Source organism: Rhineura floridana, chromosome 2, assembly GCF_030035675.1.
Source record: "Rhineura floridana isolate rRhiFlo1 chromosome 2, rRhiFlo1.hap2, whole genome shotgun sequence".
Taxonomy (NCBI): Eukaryota; Metazoa; Chordata; class Lepidosauria; order Squamata; family Rhineuridae; genus Rhineura; species Rhineura floridana.
The window spans coordinates 214239710-214261722 of NC_084481.1; positions in this window are offsets into that span (position 1 = coordinate 214239710).

Here is a 22013-nt window from a genome sequence, read left to right on the forward strand (position 1 = left end):
CTCAAACTCCCATCAGCCCTTGCCAGCATGACCAATGGTCAGAGGTGATGGGAGATGTTATCCAGCATCATCTCATAGGCCTATGTTGCCAGTTATCATTTCTTCACTCCTGGCACATAGGGTATTTCAGTAGTTTTCATGAAAGTCCTACTAAGGTAGGCCAGTATTATTCCCAAATTGGAGGTGTGGGACTGAGGCTGAGAATGCACCTGGTATGGGCTGATGCTGTCCACTCCAGTGGTTTTTTCACCTTTGCAGTGGTGGGGAAAGTACAGATGCTCCTACCTCAGTGGATGAAAAAAAAAACAGATTTGGGAGGGTGATTTTGATAAGAAAAATGGTCAGAGGAGAAAGGGTGGTCCTTAGGGGTCTTCTAATAGCACCTCTTCCCCCCCCCATTGGCTTCCAACGAAATTTGCAGTGTTCCACAGTTGCTTTCCATTAGGCAAATAGGTAATTATTCCATGTGTTTGCTGTTGCAATACTTAATTTGGTCCAGAGGCAACCCAGTGACTTCATGGCTGAGGTGAAATTTGAATCAATAACTTTTCACACTTTTCACCCCTGTACTATACCAATGATGCTGCACTGACCTGTTAGCATAAGTAATAGGGGAATGCAAAACTTTTTTAAAAAACTCATCTGGTTTGATCTTAAGATGGCATCCTGTGAAGGCTCTCTGTGCATAGATATGAAGGTTTTGACAATACCTTGTTGGATAGAGCGCTGATATGTTTGCTCCTGCGCTGATGACTAATATAAATGAGAGAACCTTGGCTGATAAGGACACATTAACTAACAGTCAGGGCTTTTCCCCTTGCCATTGTTATGCATTTGGCTCAACTCAAATGCAGGAGGGGGAGCCACTTGTCTTAGAAGAATCAGTGAATGAATATAGCCTATTTAGCATAACAAAGTTGCCCTAGTGCAAGGCATTCCTCATAACGATGGCTTTGTGATGGAAACTAACCTAAATGAAGACCATGAGAATCTTTTGATGTGATGGTCTTCTTAGAATGGACTTTTATGGTGGAGACATTCCATCAGAGTTCAGTGGCTTTGGGCATGAGATTCTGGCTGCTCTCGGTTATAAGAGATAAGAGGTTATCATCTTGCACACCTTTTAACCCTGGGAGATAAAATTAGAACAAGGTACATCTCAAAAGAAAAAAGACGGCCTAGCAAGATGGGAGGTCAGTTCTTGTTTTCTTATCAGTCAAACTGAGGGGGATAAAGCCCAACACTAAGTCCTAAACTAGTTTACTAGGTAATATGTTCCACAGATTTCAGGAAATTTTTCTCTAGGTAAATATGTTCTGAAGGCCTCAGCTTTCAAAACAGTGTTTTGCAGTTGTTACTTAGAAACTGAAATTTAACACAATTTTCTAGTCCTAGCTTTGTATTTTAGTTATCACATATCCATTAGCTTTTTTTTTTAAGTAGCGATTTTGGCCCATAAGAAAAATTCTAAAATCCATATTAGGGCAATACCTTGTTAGGCCAACCAACATGTCCCAAAATAGTGTGCAAGCTTTCAGTTAGTCCAGAACTCTTCATTGGACTAGATGGTAAATGAAGTGGGGTGGGATGACCTGGTGGTGAAAACACTGAGCCTGCACCTGGTCACAGTCTCAAGACAAACTATGGGAGGAGAAATATGACATTCAAATGAGACTCTTAGGCACTATGCAGATTTCAGGTTATGCCAACGGCTGCTGAGAAGAAGGAACATTCAGTGGTTGATCGCCTCCATCTTTGGAAATATTTTTTATAAATTACTGCTGTATGCACAGTGCTTTGAATACTCCAAAATGCTATATATCCAGAGCTTGGAAAAGTTACTTTTTAAAACTACAACTCCCATCAGCCCCAGCCAGCATGGCCACTGGATTGGGCTGATGGGAGTTATAGTTCAAAAAAGTAACTTTTCCAAGCTCTGTAATATATCCTATTATTATAGAACAGTAATTTTTGCGGCATGGTGCAAAGATGAATAATGGAGCAACCTTACTTAAAGCGAAAGAGGGCTGGGTGTTGGCCAGTGCTTAGGTGGGAGACCATTTGAAGTTGGAAGAAAAGCAGGATACAAATGTTTGCAAAATAAATAAATAAAATTAAAGAGCCAGGATCCACCTTAGGTCCAGCCTGCAACATGGGACCCATTTTGTTTTAATTTTTTTTTTAAAAAAATTACATCACTTTCTTCTTTGGTCCCCAGAACTACAGCTCCCATCATCTTTGGCCATTGGCTAAGTGGGTTGGGCTTGATAGGAGTTGTAGTCTGATAACCCGAGGTTGAAGAACAGTGCTCCACTTGCCCATTTTCCCTCCTCTTTCCCATCTCTTTCCTACTTTTCTTTTATGTTTAACTCACTCTTCTCCTGTGGTCCTTCAGATGTTGTTGGGACTCCAACATCCATCAGCTCCAGCCAACATGAGCAATGGCTAGGGATGATTGGAGCTGTAATCCAACATCTGCAGGCCCACAGGCTTTCCAGCATTGTTTTAGAGCAACAACCCCTTAAAAAAGACAATGTAGGTGGCCGGTAGTGTGACTCACCTTATATTGGGGCATCAGCCCATTGTGCGTCCCACATCATCAGTTAAAAATTAATTGCAAGGAGAACATAGTTGCTCTCTGTATCATAATTAAGTTAGTGGTGGTGGTTTGTCTCTCAAGTAACCTTGTTGGTTGGCTCCAAACTAATACAACTGCTGGAGTCTGTTTATCTCTGTGCTATCAACTTATCAGTTGCCACGTTTGGAGATGAGTCTAGCATGGTGTTTCAAAACTACAGGGGATCCACTGCTGCAATGGAAACCATGTGTGCTGGAGGAACAGCAATTCTATACAAAATCTTCATCACAACCTTTGGAAAGATATTGTTAGTGGAAGAAAACTTTTTTTGAGGGAAAGTGATGGCTTTGAGGCAGGAGAGGGAAAACATTTTTTAAAATCAATTCTTAAAAAAATAATTCCAGATTACAACAACTGAGATAAAGCAACACCAACCAAGTATGGTGTGATTCAAAACCCACGGGACTCTTAAAAAAAAAAGAACAGATGAGAAATTATTTGCAGAATGGGGTCACGGAGATAAATACTATCAAGACACTTAGAGACTGTGCTTTCTGCAATGATGCCTCATTTACAGCCCTGGTCAGCAAACAGATTTACTGGACAGGGTAGAGGATCAGATCCCCACAACAATTTCCCAAACTAGGCTCCAGAACAGTTTCATGGACACAGCCACTAATGGTGCCGCTAGGTAATTTTAGGCTCTGGATTTAATGATCTTCTGAATACTGCCACCCCCCCTCCCCAGTCTGTAAATGGTAACATGTATTGCTTTACTTGCTTCAAAATGGGGCAAGCCAGCCCTCCTGTTCATTCTCCTGAGAGGGACCACAGACCTCTGCCCTAAAGTCCTGTCCTGATGGCACTGCTGACAGTCACTACTCCCCTCTGGCCCATACACATGACTTAGATGTCACCATGGTTGCACAGGTGCCAAAGCCCAGCAGTTGAGTGCCAGCGCTGCTCCCTCTTGACATAAAATCCAGCCCAGCTGGATGCCGGATAGACTGACGATCAGACTACTGCCTAGCTGAGATTCAATAACTGGGAACTATAGCTGGTGGCTCCATGTCAGTGGGGCAATGGAATCTGTTCTGGGTTTTAGTCTGAACTTGCTGAAGCACTTTGGACAGCTGCTTGTGTCAGGATGCAGGATTGGGACCCTGGCACTTCAGACAAGGAGGAGGAGATCATTTTCCCAGAGTTGTGTGAAGAGGGGGAGGGAGGCCTTGAAACTCCAGCAGACACAGATACAGACTCTGCTCAGGAATTTCCCACGCTCACCCCCCTTCCCGAGCCAGAGCTGTTAGAACAAGAAGGAGGGGGACTTCAACTCCCTCATCAGCCAGAGAAAAGCCCGCCTGATGGGCATGACGTTCACCCCCCTCTTTCCCCAATACCAGAGGTAGAATCTTCAGAAGGGGAGGGGGCAGAACTTCCCCCTTCACCACGAACCCGGAGAAAACAAAAACGAGCAAAGGGGAGAGAGAGGTGGGGCGGGGAAGAGAGCACCCTAAGGCGGAGTGAGAGAATTCGCGCCAGAAAGCCCCCTTTATAAGGAAAGGGGGGGCTGGGATTCCTTGTTCTGTCAACTCTCTTGCATGTCGCTGGACACGTGTATTGTGTTCCTTCATGAGAAGGCGCAGCCTCTGTTTGGATATTACTCTAATAAAGACTGAACTGCTTCCACAACCTGGTCTGGTTTCTGAGTCCAGTCCCGGACACGACAGCTTGGAAGTTCAGGCTAAAATCCAGAGCAGAGTCTTCTAACCCCGCTGTGCATGGAGCCGCCAGCCACCACTGCCTGCTGGGTCAAGGGAAGAGCCAGACTGGGCCTGCTGAACATGGGAGTGGAACGTAAAACAAAAGTTCTCAGTTAAGCAGAGAATAGCCACCCGCCATGCTTCTGACCGCTCACTCTGAAATTGCACTTTTCCTCCTAGAGAACAACTAAATGCTGAAATGCTTAGAGATCTGGTGAACTGCATCAGAGGCAAACCTTGCTGTCTGACCTCTCTTGGGCCTGTACCAACAGAATGTGAGCTTCAGAGATCCCTGTGAAAGCTCAAGGGATTCTGTGATATATGTGCTTTAAATGCATGGTGAGTATGAAACCTAACTCTGGAGAACTCCTCCTCCACTCCAATTCTCAAGGCAGTTAAAAACTGTCCTAAGTTTAACATCTTTGTCCTACTCTTGTTCTCTCCCTTTTGGTCAATGTCCACTTTAAAGAAGAGTTCCAGAGAACCAGAAAACTTGTTCACAACTTTATGATAGTTTGGTTGGTCTAAAAAAGTTGTTGCTTTTGCCTTTTACTGACAGTGTTGAATTAAATCTGTTCCTGTTCAGTTTGCATAGCTGTGATTACTATTGAAGTAATTATGGATCATTTGCAACAGTTTCTCCCTTTCAGCCAGTGACTTCATGTCAGTGGGACAGTGGAATCTGCTCTGGGGTTTAGTCCTAACTTTCAAGAAGTTGTCCAAGGTGCTCAGACTATTTTGGGAATAGGTTTCAGCACATTGGGCAGCTTCTTGAAAGTTCGGATTAAAACTTGGAGCAGATTGCACTACCCCAGATGCTACTGCTTTCAGCACTCCAGACAATGAACTGCAGTCCTATTCTCCCGTATGCTACATCTGCCACAGTTACACTGTCCTAGTATTCTGTATCCTTTTTCAGATCTGTGCCCACCTTTAACCAAAACCTGCAATCTGGGACCCAATTTACCTTTCTAAAAATCATTAATGTTTGTAATTTCCACTCTCTCTCTTTTCATCCTACCCTGAAATATGTCAACCAAACAATAAATAAAGAAAAAGGTGATCGTGCCAATTAGGGTGAACTGCCTTAGGTCATCTTGACCCAACAATTAAGAACCAATGTATTAGCCAATGACTGTTCTGTGGGAGGACAGATACAGTCATTTTGCATCTCTGAATCATCTTCACTCTCCCTTTAATGCTGGTTTCTTTGGGGATGTTTTGATCTACGTCTTCTCTCTGATCCACACCAGGTCTTCAGAACACACAGTTTGTCTGGTGGCCAACTTTGGGTCTACAGCAGAAACTCTGGGTCCTCCCTAACTCCCTGAGGCGACGATGCACTGACTCACAGGGGAAGCAGCGCTTACACCTTTTCGTCTCTGAAGATCAGAGAGAAAGTTTAGGAATAGCCTGGAGAGGATTTATGGAGTTCAAAGTACCTAGTTATTAAAATGTTATTAAAGTTTTCTCTCCCTTTAAATGTATAAATATGCAGATGAAAGGGGGCACGTGGTTTGGCAGGTGGCCATCCTTGCTATAACCCCCCCCTTCCCTGGCATAATTATACCTTGCCATATCAACTGCTTTTCTAGTGGCGAGAATGATTTAAGAGTTGGGGGCAAGTAGAGCAAGCACCGTGGGGTCAACGTCTTATGAGGGCTTCCTGCTGTTTAATAACTGCCCGTACAAGCAAGAGAGGAGGAGGAAGTTCTTTGGCACATGGAGCTGTTTTTCCAGCCACAGGGCTTGTGTGCATAGCAACCTCTCTCTCTCTCTCTCTCTCTCTCTCTCTCTCTTCCCTACAAGAGACCCTGCCAAGTCAAGCTAACCTACTTCCTACTTGCAAACATACTGAAAATTGAAGGTGTGGGAAAGCAATTCCAGTTTGGGTGATGTGTGCATGCCTGAGGGGAGAAAGAGAGAGGGTCTTCCAGTTGGCTAGGTTGTCACTTTACCTCTGCTCATCTACCTGCCTGCCTTCCATTGTAAACTGAGACCCTTAGGGAAGCTGACCACTCCTTCCCGAATTTCTCCCTTCCTTCTCCAACTAGCCAAGGGAGAGGAGACATCTTGCCTTTGTCTCACTCTCCCATAGAATGGGAGCAATGTCCAAGCCTGCCCATTGCAACTCCAGCTTGGTTAGATAGTTAGAACTAGGCTGCCTTTCCTATCAGCTACTTGTTTCTATTATTAAAGTAGCTTTTCTTATTTTCTACCAAGTCTGAAGTCTCAGTGATTTAAAGCAGGAAACTAGCCTGCTCCTTTCAGGTAAATTGCATACACTTGCTGCTCCCATTCCACTATGCTGGCTGCTGTAGCTCAGCTGATCTCTGCTAATGAATATTCAACACTGAATATGTGCAGGATTCATAGAATCATAGAGTCGGAGTGTGGCTTGCAGAACAACCTGTCCGACACCTTGCTTGATGTAGGAAATCCAGATCTAGAGCATGCCCAACAGATATCTGTCCAGCCTCAGTTGCTCAGCCTCTGCTTGAAGACCTTAAGTGAGGCAGAGCCCAGCTACCCCTGGTAGTTTGTTCCATTGTTCAACTGCTCTTCCTAGTAAGACATTTTTTTCTTAATGTGTCATTGAAACCACCATCCTATAACTTAGGGGAAGAGCTGTGGTGCAGCGGAAGAGCATCTGCTTTGCATGCAGCAGGTCCCCACTTCAATTCCTGGAACCTTCAGGGAGGTTTGGGAGAAACCCCTGCCTGAAATCCTGGAGAGAGCCACTGCCAGTCAGTGCAGACAATACTGAGCTAGATGGCTACAGAATCATACTCAAAGAGTTCCTTCTCGAGCTGGGGGGAAGTAACAAGTGGGGTACTGTAGGGCTCAGTGCTGCTCAACATTTTTATTAATGACTTGGATGAGGAGGTGCAGGGAATGATTAACAAATCTGAAGATGATATAAAATTGGGAGAGATAGCTAATACCTTGGAAGACAGAAACAAAATTCAAAGGGATCTTGACAGGCTGGAGCACGGGGCTAAAAACAACAGAATGAAATTTAACAGGGATAAATGCAAAGTTCTACACCTAGGAAAAAGAAAGCAAATGCACAGTTATAAGATGGGGGATACTTGGCTCAGCAATATTACATGTGAGAAGGACCTTGGAATTCTTGTTGATCATAAGCTGAATATGAGCCAATAATGCTATTTTAGGCTGCATTAATTGGGTGTTAGAACAAATTAAACCAGAACTATCATTAGATGCTGAAATGATGAAATTAAGGTTATCATACTTTGGACACATCATTAGAAGACATGATTCACTAGAAAAGACAATAATGCTGGGAAAAACAGAAGGGAGTAGAAAGAGAGGAAGGCCAAACAAAAGATGGATTGATTCTATAAAGGAAGCCACAGACCTGAACTTACAAGATCTGAACAGGGTGGTTCATGACAGATGCTCTTGGAGGTCGCTGATTCATAGGGTCACCATAAGTCTTAGTTGCCTTGAAGGCACATGACAACAACAACAACAGACGTATAGACTGAGGGGAGATATGATAGCACTCTTCAAGTACTTGAAAGGTTGTCACACAGAGGAGGGCCAGGATCTCTTCTTGATCATCTCAGGGTGGAGGACACAGAATCATGGGCTCAAGTTACAGGAAGCCAAATTTTGACTGAACATCAGGAAACACTTCCTAACTGTTAGAGCAGTACAACAGAACCAATAGAACCAATTACCTATGGAAGTGGTGTGCTCTCCAATACTGGAGGCATTCAGGAGGCAGCTGGACAGCCACCTATAAGGTACATCTTAATTTGAATTCCTGCTTCGGGCAGGGGGGTGGACTTGATGGCCTTATAGTCTCCTTCCAATTCTACTATTCTATGATTCTAAGTAAAAGGCAGCTTCCTAGGTTCTAGCCTGTTGGGGGCAGCAGGGAACACATCTACCCTCTTCTGTATGACAACTTGATATCGGCAAGACCAGCCCTCTTGCCAGTGAATGCACAGGGTTGAGGGTTCTTGCTGTCTCCCTTCCTGTGTCTACATCAGTGGTTCTTGATTTTTTTTGGTTCGCGGCGCACTGTAAAACATATAAAACATTTCTGGCGCAGTTCGTGTACAAAATTAAAAATATATTAATATATTTTAAACTATGAATAAAAACAACTTAATAATAGTATACTTTCATAATATTCGCGGTACCTAGCCACCTCTTGTGGCGCACCAGTGTGCCCCGGCGCACCGTTTGAGAATCACAGGTCTACATAGAATCCTTGTATGTTGAACATTAGGTCACCTAAGCTCACAGGTTATCAATAGCAGTCATCTAGTGTAGGCGGAGAATAGAGGAGACCTTGCTCAAAAATTCTTGAGTCTTGGGAGGTGCCAGAACTTTTCTATTTGGGAGTCTTCAGACAGCAGAACAGTTTTATAATCTATGCTATTTATGCATATCTTGCACACTACAACTAATAAAATGCATTCTAGGTGGCCTTAGCCATCATTGCAGAAACAGAAAAACAGAAATATATATCAGCATGAAAGCAGTCGCTGGATATCCACTTAACATCAAACTATAAGACTCTTAGTTAAAATTGGACACCCTGGTGGGCCAAGATTGAACAATAGGCTGGAGGGTCCCCATCCTTGCTTTACACATTGAGCTGGAAGATCCAAAGGGTGTTTCTAAGTGCATTCAGCTGAACACACTTAGAATTCTCCTTTAGATAATGTCATGCTCAATGTGTACTGATCAGAAGTGGAGCCAGCAGGGAAATGGACATCGGAGGTCAGGGCAGCATGTGTGGCCCCTGCACAAGTTATGAAACCCCAGTTCTAGTAACTGCACATCCGTATAAATGTTTTTTTAAATCATTTTTAGACTTTGTGGGAATGGTTTTATTGCCTTAGAGTTTGTAGAAATGGTTTTATTGCTTTTTAGATCTTGTACATTTTGTGTTTTATTTCATTTTTTATCTTGTGGTGCACTGCTTCAATGGCTTCAGGCTGTGAAGCAGCCTAAAAATCTGCAAAATAAATAAATAACATCTTAAGTCGAGGGTAGCCAACATGGTGCATTCCAGATGGACTACAGCTCCCATCAGCCTCAGTCTGCATGGCGACTGGCCAGGGATGATGGGAGTTGTAATCTAGCAACACCTGGAAGGCACCACTGGCTAACCCTGCCTTAGGTTATATTATTTCCAGTTACAAGATAGCCTTGCATAGCTCCACTGTGACATACATGGAAGTTCAGTATGGACTCTGTGGTGATGGTAAATGATAACAGATGCATGTTATTGTCTTCCTTGCAATCATCCAGCCATTCAGTATTTATCAGGAGGCTGGAGGTTTATTAGATATTCTGGTGATAGGCTCTGTAAAACTATGTGAACTAGACAAATGAAAAATTGCAACTGAGAATGGCTGTCCCCTTTCCCCTCTTTGCAAATGACATGTATCATTAATGCTGGCCAATCAGGGACCCTCTCTGATTGAATTGCTTGCCCAGAGAGCAGTCTTCAGCTGTGCAGCTTGTGAACCAGTGAGCTAATCAAACAGCATTATCTGGGGCTCAATTAGAATGCACTGCTGTCTTCATTAATCCAAATTACCTGTGTCTGATCAGCCTGTCACTACTTTATCTGTTCAAGAGACTCAGAAAAGTACAGCTGCCCATAGCCTAGACTGCACGATTAGAAGAGGGCAAACACATGATCTGTGTAACCAAAGGCAGAATGTCCTGCTCTGCATGTGGCAGGCTGTTGGAGAGGGGCTGTGGGGAGAGTGTGTTCCTACCACATATCAGTGTACGGTCTGAATTTCCCCTGTAAACTAAGACCAGTTTATAATTCTGAGGCAAAGCCAATGGCACTCTCCAGACAAACAAGGAAAATCTATCTTATTACTGATTTACTTAATTACATTTATATCCCACCTTTCTTCCATCATGGAATCCAAGGAAGCATACCTTTAGTGCCCAGGCAGCCTCTCATCCAGGGACTGACCAGATGAGACCGGGTTAGCTTCAGCAAAGTGGTAGTCTCATATGGTTTCCTTCTTATCCCTTTCAATTGTTGCTTTTTTTGCTGGAGCTTGTCTCTAATGTGCAATGTAAATTGATTTCAATATGATTTAGACCCTGCTCCTTTCTCTTTCTCTGTCTCTGGACTCCTCCAGATGTTCTTTTCATTGTGCATTCATGATTCTTTGCGCTCTTCATGCCATCAGAGTGGTCACACACAATCCTGCTTGCACTTGCAAGTGTTTTGGGGTGGTCACACTGCTGTATTTCCAATATCACTGCATATCCCGTAACTTCCTGCTGAAATCCTATAACTTTTTATACCACAAATGTTCTGGTTCATTTTTGTCCCGCTTTTGTTGCATTACAATCCCTCTGGACATAACGCAGTAGCATTGGGGAAGTATTGCAGAGCAAACTGAAGCAGAATGGCTGGTGTTCAATGCTAGTCCTACTCAGAGGAGACCCATTGGAGTTAGCGGACAGACCGAACAGGTTCATTAATTTCAATGGGTCTACTCTGAGTAGCAGGGCCGGCTCCAGGCATGTGGGGGCCCTTGGGCATCAGCTTGCCCTGGCCCCCCGGTGGGTGTGGGTGTGTGCGTGTGCCTGTCTAGTCTTTACCATTGCCTTTAATGAAGATGGCGGCTGCGGTTTCCCTAAGGGGAATGAAGCCTCCACCGCCATCTTTGTTGATGGCACGTGTGCATGCTACGCGCACATCTCTGCCATCAACTAAGATGGTGGCAGCGGCTTCAGTACCTTAAGGAACCTGCGGCCGCCATCTTCATTCAGGGCAATGCTAAAAAGCCGGCTGACAGGTAAGTGGGGGGCATGGGGGGGACGGATCGCAGAAGGAGAGCGGAGGGCCCCTCAGGGACTCCTGTAGCTCCGGGGCCCTCGGGCCAGTGCCCAACCTGGCCGCCCTTTAGAACCGGCCCTGCTGAGTAGACTTATTGAATAACAGACGTATAGTTTCCAAATCTTGTGAAGAACTAGTTCCTTTCTATTTGGCACTGGTTAGGCCTCATCTTGAGTACTGCGTCCAGTTCTGGACACCACATTTTAAGAAAGATGCAGACAAACTGGAACAGGTTCAGAGGAGGGCAACGAGGATGATCAGGGGATTAGAAATAAAGCCCTATGAGGAGAGATTGAAAGAAGTGGGCATGTTTAGCCTTGAGAAGAGAAGACTGAGGGGAGATATGACAGAACTCTTCAAGTACTTGAAAGGTTGCCACACAGAGGAGGGCCAAGATCTCTTCTCGATCATCCCAGGGTGCAGGACACGGAATAATGGGCTCAAGTTACAGGACGGCAGATTTCGGATGAACATCAGGAAAAACTTCCTAACTGTTAGAGCAGTACAACAATGGAACTGTCCCGTCCAGAGCCGGAAGGACGAGGCTGAAGCATGGGTGCAAGCAAATCTCGTTTTATTAGAGTAATGGATACATCAAAGGCATTGTGCTTCATAGAAAACCCTGCGCTAACTCACTAGAATCCCTAAATACACTCTAGACATGCTCTGCAGCGTGTGAAGGAAGTTGACTCAACGACTCCCCGCTGTAAGCGGCAAGCTTAAGAAGGGAACATTTTCGAACGTAGTCTCTGACTCCTTCGTAATTCCTGTCTTTGCCCTGTCCGTTTCTCATGGCGGCGGGAGCGAGGGGACAAGGGGCATGTTTCCAACGGCTCATCGGAAGACACCTGCTCCTGAGCAACAGGCTCAAGATCAGGGGGCTGTGCCACACTGGTATCCTCCTGGGAACTGCCTGGCAAAGGAGGAGCTGGCAGTGTCTCTGGAGCTTCCCCCAACAAGTCTTCTGCATCAGCTGTGGGGGGCGCGCTCTGTTCCTCGGAGAGTGCGGTACCCATGGGAACTGGCTGGTGTGCAGGCTGACCCCCTCCCGCAAGGTCCTGCTCAGACTCAACAATTCCCAACTCTGCTTCCTCTGGCAGCGGAGGCGCCTGAAACTCATGCCTCCCCCCTCCCTGTCCATTCTGGGTTAGCTGAGGCTCAACAGGAACCAATTATCTAGGGAGGTGGTGGGCTCTCCAACACTGGAGGCACCTGTTGGGTATGCTTTAATTTGGATTCCTGCATTCAGCAGGGGGCTGGTCTTGATGGCCTTACAAGCCCTTTCCAACTCTGCTGTTCTATGATTCTATAAATACAGCCCAATAAACCCAGCACTAATGCAGTATTATTGTATCAAGAACATGCTGCAGAATACACACACAATAAAACACCAGTCTAGAGGCTCTCTACCTCTCTTTCCCCACTTGCAATTCTTAACTACTGGTATTCAGAAGTCTACAGGTAGTATAGCACAGTGCGGAGGAGAGCCTGGCTGGGAGTCCAGAGTCTGTGAGTTCAAATCCCTGCTTATGTCTTCTGGGTGTCAAGGGCCAGCTAAAGATCACCCCCACACTGAGTGGCTCAGGGGTTACGTGCCCTGCCGCCTGTGCAGCCGTGGGCAAGCTGCATAGTCCCAAGGAGCCCAGTTGCCCCCCAGCTGGTAGTTGCGGACAAGGAAGGGGCTGGCTTGTGCAGCTGTGGCAAGCTGAGCAAGCCCTAGCCAGCTGTGGAGGACTAGCCTCAGAGGGAGGCAATGGTAAACCCCCTCTGAATACCGCTTACCATGAAAACCCTATTCATAGGGTAGCCATAAGTTGGGATCTACTTGAAAGCAGTCCATTTCCATTTCCAGAGGGCTCCCTCTCTCCCTCCCTGACATACACACTCATATGAGGACTGTTTCTCAGTGTTTTTATTCCACTGGGCAGTACTGCATGCATACATACCACAACCATGTGGGTGGGACTAATCATTTGCTCATTCCCATCCAATCAGCACCCTTCTCCTGTACAGTGTCATGAGCAGGTACAAAACACGGATATGATTGGGCCCATCCATATTGTGGCCATATTTACACACACATTTACAGCTACATGAAACATAAATGAAACCAGTTCTCCCAAGGTTCAGTTCAAATGAAGGGAATCGAAATCACATCCAGGTTGGCGATGCACTTTACTTCACAGACAGCAGTTCTCTATTTGGACGGCTGTCAGCAGACATCTCTTTTTAAAGACATCCTCGCTGTCCAGCCTAACATCTAAAGAAAAATAAAGAACCCTAAGAAGGTAGAACAAGAGGGCCTTGGCATTGCCCATTAACCGCTTAGCACCAGGACAGCAGACTTGAGCAGGCATACAGGTCACCTAGTCTCCCTCCCTATAGTGATATTATATTTCTATTTAAACTATAATAATTATGTCTAAAGTTTTATCTATACATAAGAAATAGTATATGGAAATTTTCATACAAATTGGTGTCCTCTTTTTTGGTGGCTACCATAGCCATGCCTAGGTTTTGCTGGATTTCACCCAAAGAGTATGGGATCTGAGTACTAAGAGTAATATGGAGAGTTTGCTAGCAATTTAAAATGTTGCAAGACTTTAACTGTTGCAACAGATTAACATGGCTAACCTTTGAACATGGAAAGCGGTCCCACATATCTTTCAAGGGGGGTTCAACCGATTTTAGGAAATAGCAGTTCATGCTCATAAAAGAAACTATTTCCTCTGCTGCCACCTGGTGCACTTAGGAGGAATGTCCCCAGCAGAATATGTGGCTCTGCCACAATATTACATTAAAGCGAACACATATTTTTTATGTGTTTTGTGTTTGGGCTTCCGCAGAACTACATGAGAATTTGGCAGAGGCTGCAATGTGCTCCATAGGGTGGTATTCAATGTTAGTACTACTCATGGTAGATCCACTGACCCATGACTAATTTAGGCTCATTTAATTTCAGTGGGTCTACTCTGAGTAAGACTTAGTTGAATAAAACCCATAGTCTGTTGCAGTTTCATTTCCAGGTTTTCATGCGGCAAACTTTGCTCCTCATACAAAACTTCTCACAATTCATCTGGAACATGATTTGTTCTTCCACCCTAGTCAGAGGCAGTATGCTTCTGAAAAGCAGTTGCCAGAAGCCTCAGGAGGGGAGAGTGTTCTTGCACTCGGGTCCTGCTTGCAGGCTTCTTGCAGGCACCTGGTTGGCCACTGTGAGAACAGGATACTGGACGAGATGGGCCACTGGCCTGATCCAGCAGGCTCTTCTTACGTTCTTATGTTCTTAACATGGGAAGCTATCTTACACTAGGTTAGACTGTCTCACCAGCCTAGTATTGGCAACTATAGCTAGCAGTAGCTTCTAGAGCCTTATGCAGAGATCTTCCACATTGTCTGCTACCTGATCTTTTTTTTTAAGAAAATAGAAATTCCAGGGATCAATATTGTGACCTTCTGCTTGCAAAGCATAAGAATATCAGCAGAGCCTTCTGGATCAGGCCAATGACCCATCTAATCCAGCATGCTTTTCTCACAGTGGCCAACCAGATGTCTTTGGTAAGTCCGAAAGCAGGATCTGAGTGCAACAGCACTCTCCCCTCCTACGGTCTCCTCAGAAGAGGAGCAAGGGGACTATGAGTCATCCCCCCCAGCAACCCAGAAAAGTTATTGGTTCAGACTCTTCCATCTCAGACCCAGAGGCCTCCACATCAGTTGCCTGAATTTAGGGACAGAAAGATCTGTCCGTTTCGGTTCTCTCCATTTCTTATTTTTCCAATCTCAAATTCAGTTCTCCACATTTCTGCAGCAATTTGCATTTTTTTTAAAAAATCCTCATTAAAATTCTCCAGCATTTTAATGTGAATGTCTCCTAATAAACACATTTTTGTAGGCAGTTTTGACTAATGTTGACATTTATGCAAGCAATTTCTTGTCACAGAATGCATTTTTGTATGTTATTTTCACTCATATATTCCTTTTTATGCACAATTTCCCCTAACACATGCATTTTTGTAAACACTGTTCAGATGGCGAACTGCATTGCAAAATTCAAATACGTGCGAAATTTCAAAGGACAGCTGTGCTTCAGTTCTTGTATGGTTTCAGAAAGTGTGGATTTGATAGAGTCAGCTTGAGAAGCAAACTGAATCGAATTTCTTGCCATCCCTATCTGAGTTCCTGGCCTGGTCTTGGATCCCCCTGGTCACCCCCCAGGGCCACAGGAGAAGAGAAGACAGTGACTCAGGTAGGATTCAGGGCTGCTACTGTACTGCGAGTTAGCTCTACATGCGGCGACTCGGAAGGAGGGGGAAGTACGTGTAAGCATCTGCCTAGACCAGGGCCTGGCTGAGAGTCACAAAAGGGTGAAGCTTCCAGCTCCTTGGCTGTTTTACCGCTAAAGCAACAGCTCTAAGGTCCAACCAAAGCCTTCTTGACCTGAGGAAATGGACACCTTACAATTCTTTGCTACCTTTGTACTGCCCGTTACCCATCATTGTTAAAATTTAGATGGTAAGTCTCTTGTGGACAGGGAGCTCTTTGGTTTTGAACAGGTTACTGCAATCATCATTATCATCATCTGCTGCAAGAGAATGCTGGAGTACGGTAGATAGTCCATTCTCTCCAACAAGCAGCATTCTATAGCCACTGCACATGCTCAGTCTTCATTGGGCTGTTTTGCCCCCCTAGGTATTTTGTACTTCTGCAAACTTCTAGAGTTCTCCTGAGCCTGCTGATACCTCCCTCTGGGGCATAGATGGTGCTGTTTTCATTAGAGAAGGATTGTCACTTATAGAACTGAGGCCTCATGTATCACACCGCTTTCAACATCATGGCATGGCTTCCCCCAAAGAATCCTGGAAAGTGTAGTTTGTTAAGGATGCCGAGAGGTGTTATGAGACCCCCTATTCCCCTCACAGAGCAACAATTCCTTGGGAATAAGGAATGACTGTTAAACCACTCACAGTTGTAGCAATGACTGTTTGAAGAGGAATGACACTGCTTTAAATGTATAGCGCAGTTAGGGTCTGAGTTTGCTGTCAGGATTATGATGGTTTTCAATAACCTGTCCTGAGATTTACAAATGATGGAAAGAAATCTGAATATAATAAAAAAGGAATTATGCATCCTTTTTGGACCATCTTTGTGTCATTAAATATTCATGTTTTTGCCATAGGATATGCAAATACTTGCCTGGAGGGAACACCAGTACTTAACACTACATATAATCTGCCTCACTTTCCCCATTTATCTTCTCTTTTTTTCCCAGGTTCGATTTGTTCCACAGTATTTGATAGTGTGTCCTTTACCAAGATCTAGATCCCTGCATATTTTAGGGAGACTCCACATGTGTCCTGAAGCATTATCTTCAATTATCCACATCATTATGCCATCCTGCAGTTCTGAAAATGGCATGCATGAGGGGAAAAGGCAAAGCCTCTCTAGGAGTAGGAATATTCATTTCATTATAGGACAGCGTAATTATTCTTGCCATCAAAGGCGGGAGAGACTAATAAGAAGCTGGAGGGTGTTTCATTGTTCCTCCATTCCACGGGTTCAAAGGCAACTTTCAAAAGCATAATTAAACAGCTTGAGTGCTAAGCCCACCTTTCGGTGTTTTTCCTAATTTCTTTCTTATAGGAAGACCTAAAAACCAGCGGCCATACATATTTCCTTTTAATGAGCTAGTCGAACATAGTGCCTGTCTCCCTTAAAGCTGCATTATTTTTCCTTTTGGCAAAGCAGTGACTGATTAGTTTGTGGTAAGTGATGTCTTCCCTTTAATTGTAATAGTAGTCCAGGCCACTGCCTTCCATGAGACAGTTTATGGCCAATGGAGAGGTTCTGGATGAGAAGAGCCATTATGAACTGGTGGATGTAAATGAAAACTGATCTGAGTTTATTTTTGGGTCTTAACAGCTGTGTGCTAATGCAAGATACCCCACACCTTGTGCTGCATCTTGCCAGCAATGATTATTAGCACCCCTTTTATAATAAAAGCCTTTCCAGATCCTTTCTTACAGGAACGGGTGGCAGGAAAGATGGCAATCGTCAAAGGAACCCTAATCTCAACCCCCACAACAATAAAACAATTAGAACGGTTGAAATCATTTCCCACCTACATTAAGATGATTAAATTCTCAGCCATGAGGAGCTGTGTTTAATGATCTCACAGATCCATAACATGGTGCCAGAAGTGCTGCTGAAGGAGGAACCTGCCACTTTCATCGCCTCCACCACCACTGGGCCAGCCCTGCCATTAGGCAAAGTGTGGCAACTGCTTCAGGCAGCAGGTGCTGAGGAGCAGGAAGTGACAGCAAGGTGTGTGCCATGTGGGGCCTGCCCTATACCCCCTACCTACTGCCTGCCAGTATGATGTCTTGTTGGCAGTGTTGAAGATTCAACACTGGGAATAATGGGCTCAAGTTACAGGAAGCCAGAACATCAGGAAAAAGTTCCTAACTGTTAGAGCGGTACGACAATGGAAACAATTACCTAGGGAGGTGGTGCGCTCTCCAACACTGGAGGCCTTCAAAAGACAGCTGGACAGCCACCTGTCGGGTATGCTTTAATATGAATTTCTGCATTGAGCAGGGGGTTGGACTCGATGGTCTTATAGGCCCCTTCCAACTCTATGATTCTATGATTCAATTGCTAGTCCAGACAGCATCTTTATGTGAAATGAAGATGGCAAACCATCTTGTCGATCTCTGGCAGCAAAAGGTCTTGGGTCTGGCCAGCGTGTACCCTCACCTCACCATCAGGGCAGCAACTGCTTGGAATGTTCTCAGAATGGAACAGTCCTCTCTTTGGCTACATACACACCACAAATTTAAAGCCCGTGGCTGTCATTTGCCCTTCACAGAACTACAGTTCCCAGCACCCTTTATAAACCACAGTTCCCTGGATTTTTTGGGGAGGGGAGGAGAAGTAATGTGCTTTAAATGTATGCAGTATAGCTTTCATTTCATTCAGTTCATTCAGTTCAAATGGAACTGCTTCCCGGAGAAGAACAGTGAAGGATGAAAGCCTCTGTGTTTGCCATCAGGGAATGGCTGTCTCCACCTGATTTGCCCCACTCTCCAGTCTCAGGAGCCTTCACAAGAGAGCTTCTTCCAGAAGAATTATGTGGGGATTTTTCTAGTCTTTCGGGTTGAGGCAGAAAAGACGGCACCGGAGGTGGTTGTTGTTAAGTGCCTTCAAGTCGATTACAACTTATGGAGACCCTATGAATCAGCGACCTCCAATAGCATAAATCACCCTGTCCAGATCTTGTACATTCAGGTCTGTGGCTTCCTTTATGGAATCAATCCATCTCTTGTTTGGCCTTCCTCTTTTTCTACTCCTTGCTGTTTTCCCCAGCATTATTGTCTTTTCTAGTGAATCAGGTCTTCTCATGATGTGTCCAAAGTATGATAACCTCAGTTTCATCATTTTAGCTTGTAATGATAGTTCTGGTTTAATTTTGTTCTAACACCCAATTATTTGTCTTTTTTGCGGTCCATGGTATGCACAAAGCTCTCCTCCAACACCGCCTTTCAAATGAGTTGATTTTTCTCTTATCCACTATTCACTGTCCAACTTTCACATCCATACATAGAGATTGGGAATAGCATGGTCTGATGATTCTGACTTTAGTGTTCAGTGATACATCTTTGCACTTAAGGACCTTTTCTAGTTCTCTCATAGCTGCCCTCCCCAGTCCTAGCCTTCTTCTGATTTCTTGACTATTGTCTCCATTTTGGTGAATGACTGTGCCAAGGTATTGATAATCCTTGACAAGTTCAATGTCCTCGTCAACTTTAAAGTTACATAAATCTTCTGTTGTCATTACTTTAGTCTTGACTAATGTCACCAGCTTTGGGGCTACTTTTGGATGAGAAGTTCTTGGCTATTTTTACGTGGCTTATTGGCAAGCTTTAAGCTCACTTAAATTTTGATGTATGTTAAATGCACTGTTACATTAAAAAAATTAGTGTTATGTTTGTAGTGTTGTTATACTTTTTATTTTGTATCATGATTGTACTACTGTATTTAGATTGGTTTTTATCCCACCTGAACTGCTTTGAACACAGATGCATTTGTGGAAAGTGAGGGTATATAAATAAAATGACTCTGTGGGAAACAAGCAGGACCTCCCTAAGTATGTTCTTCTGGAAGTAGCAGATGGGACCAAATCAGATGTGACATTAAATGCATCTTTTAATGTGCGTTTAATTTAATGTGCATTAAAAATGCAAATAGCAGCTCCTGCATGGGGAGGGGGGCTGATAATTATAGGGGTCCCAATAGAATGGGAAATGAGTTTAACCCCTTTCTCTCCTACTGTGGCTATTTTTTTAAAAAATAAATCACAAAATACCCAGTCAGAACAACATCACCAAAATACAGTAAATAACTACAGCAAAAAGAGCAGCAGCTCAAGAAACAGCAGATGTAGGCAAGTGGGTCTTCAGGCCTTTGCTGAACACCTGATGTGATGGGGGCCTGTCGGCGCATGGCTGGTACAGCATTCCAGAGACCTGGAACTGCTACAGAAAAGGGCCTTTGTCCCTTGTGCCTGCCAAGCTAAATGCTCTTAGAGCCAGATGTGTAAGATAGGCTTTTCTGTTGATCTCAAAGTTAGAGGCTCGTAGTATCCTTCCAGATAAGGAGGATGTTTTTTATAACACGTGGAAGGGAAATCCCATTAGTAGATGAGAACAAGAAATTGTGTTGTTTTTTTTTTAAGTGTTTTAAAATTTGTATATTTGTTTTTATTGTTTTTAATTGCTGTAAACCACCTAGAGAGTTTCGGCTATGGGGCGGTATATAAATGTAATAAATAAATAATAAATAAAGGGGATTTATTAGAGGTGTGTATGTGTGTATTTTAGATTGCCATCCTAAAGACACTTACTATGGAGTAAGCACCAATGAATGCAGTAGGGTTTGCTTCTGAGTAAAGATGTATAGAATTCTGTAGTTAATTGTTCCATATGTTGTAAAAATGTATCATAGAAGTACTGAGAATGCCCCTAAGCAATGTAGTCTGGTGGCTCCAGTGTCAGTAGGGCAGTGAATCTGCTCCAGGGTTTAGTCTGAAATTTGAAGGAGCTGTCCAGGAAGCTTTGGGGTACTAAAACCCAGAGTGGATTCACTGCCCCACCAGACTCCACTGTCCCAAAGAATGATTAGGGACAGGCAGAATAGAGTTTGGGAAAGACTTTCATTGAAGAGTTGTTTGCATGAAGCAGGAGGTACTTTTAAACCAGGGATGGCAACATTTTTTTTCAGTCTGAGGGCTGCATTCTCCCATGGGCAACCTTTCAAGGGCTGCATGCCAATGATGAACAGAGCCAGAGGCAAAATGTGCAGCAATGGATGTGACTCTTGCCTTTCTACATTAGTTTATATTCTAGCCACACGCAAGACAGAGGTTTCTGAACACACCTCCCTATCCAGGCAAACAAGAGGCATTTTTGCAGTTAGAGGACACATTCCAGCCAGGCCAAAAAAAAGAAGGCACTTGAGGAGAACATGGCGCAGGGCTGGAAAGGGGTGTGGTCTGATGAGAGAGGGTGTGGTCTGAGTCCCAAGGGCCGAAGAGAGAGATCTAAAGGGATGCATTTGAACCCCTGATTCTCCACTTCTGTTTTAAACGTTAAGCTGATTTATGAAATAGAAAAGGGAGCATACAATGAAAGAGACAGATTATTGTCTGTGCTCCCCTGCCCTTCAGAACTGTAGTTCCTCAGGCTGCATCACAAACTGCTTTTGAAGATCACCAACGTTTTCAGCCATAGTTTGCCATGTGGTAGAAGAGCAGAAGGGGTAGGTCTGCTATCTCCTCTCAAAAATATATAATCCATTGGGCATGCAGGCTTATTCACACAGTTCTCTGAACTGCAGCTTAGGCCTGCAAATGTAATAATGAACAGGGGTAAATCAAATGATTTTCTTTATGATTAAGTCCATGTCTTCTTTCCCTTCCATGAGAGACTCATTGTCCTGGTTAGTCATTTTCGTTCTGCAGTCAGAACTATACCAGCTAATTTTGATTATGCTGCTATATCCTGCCTTTGGACATAACAGGCAGCTCTGGGGACCTTTAGTGTGTGTGTGTGTGTGTGTGTGTGCTGAAGAAGTGGAATGTAAGCATACTTAAATAAAATAGGAAGCAGAGGAATTCTTTGAAGCTTCAGCTTCAGTTGGTATCTTCAGCTGAGGTCTTTGCAAGCATCGCTATAATACGAATTAGACTCCAGCTTTGTGCATTTGAGCACTTCAGAGAGAGCGAGAGAGCAACCTCTTCCTCCATCAGCAGCTGCCTGGCATCTGTGCTGCACACTGAGAAATGGGATTCCCTTTCTCAGTCTTCAGCACAGAATTACAACTGAAAAAAGCTGTCAATAGAAAAAAAATATTCCTCAATCCGGCAACTTTGCACTCCTCTTCCCTGATGCCCAGCTGTTTCCTGCTTATTTCCCACCCCCCACAAACTCCTCCCCTGTGCTGCTCAGCAGATTGTGTGGAAGCAGTTGAGCAGCCCCACCACCAGCAGGAATAAAAATTGGGCTATGGAGGGCCCAAGTCAAATTGTCAAGGATCTGTCTGACGGCTCTTTGAAAGTTCAGACTAAAACCGGAGTGGATTCCAGTGATGTGGAGCCACCAACTGCCATTGGGCCAAGGAGAGTGGGCAGGACCTGGGAGAGGCCAGCAGAATGGGTGGGAAAGCCCCATGGGCCATATCTGGCCTACAAACTGGAGTTTTCCCACCTCTGGTTTAACACTTTCTTCAGGTCTTTGAGAGAAAACTGGGGGTTTAAACT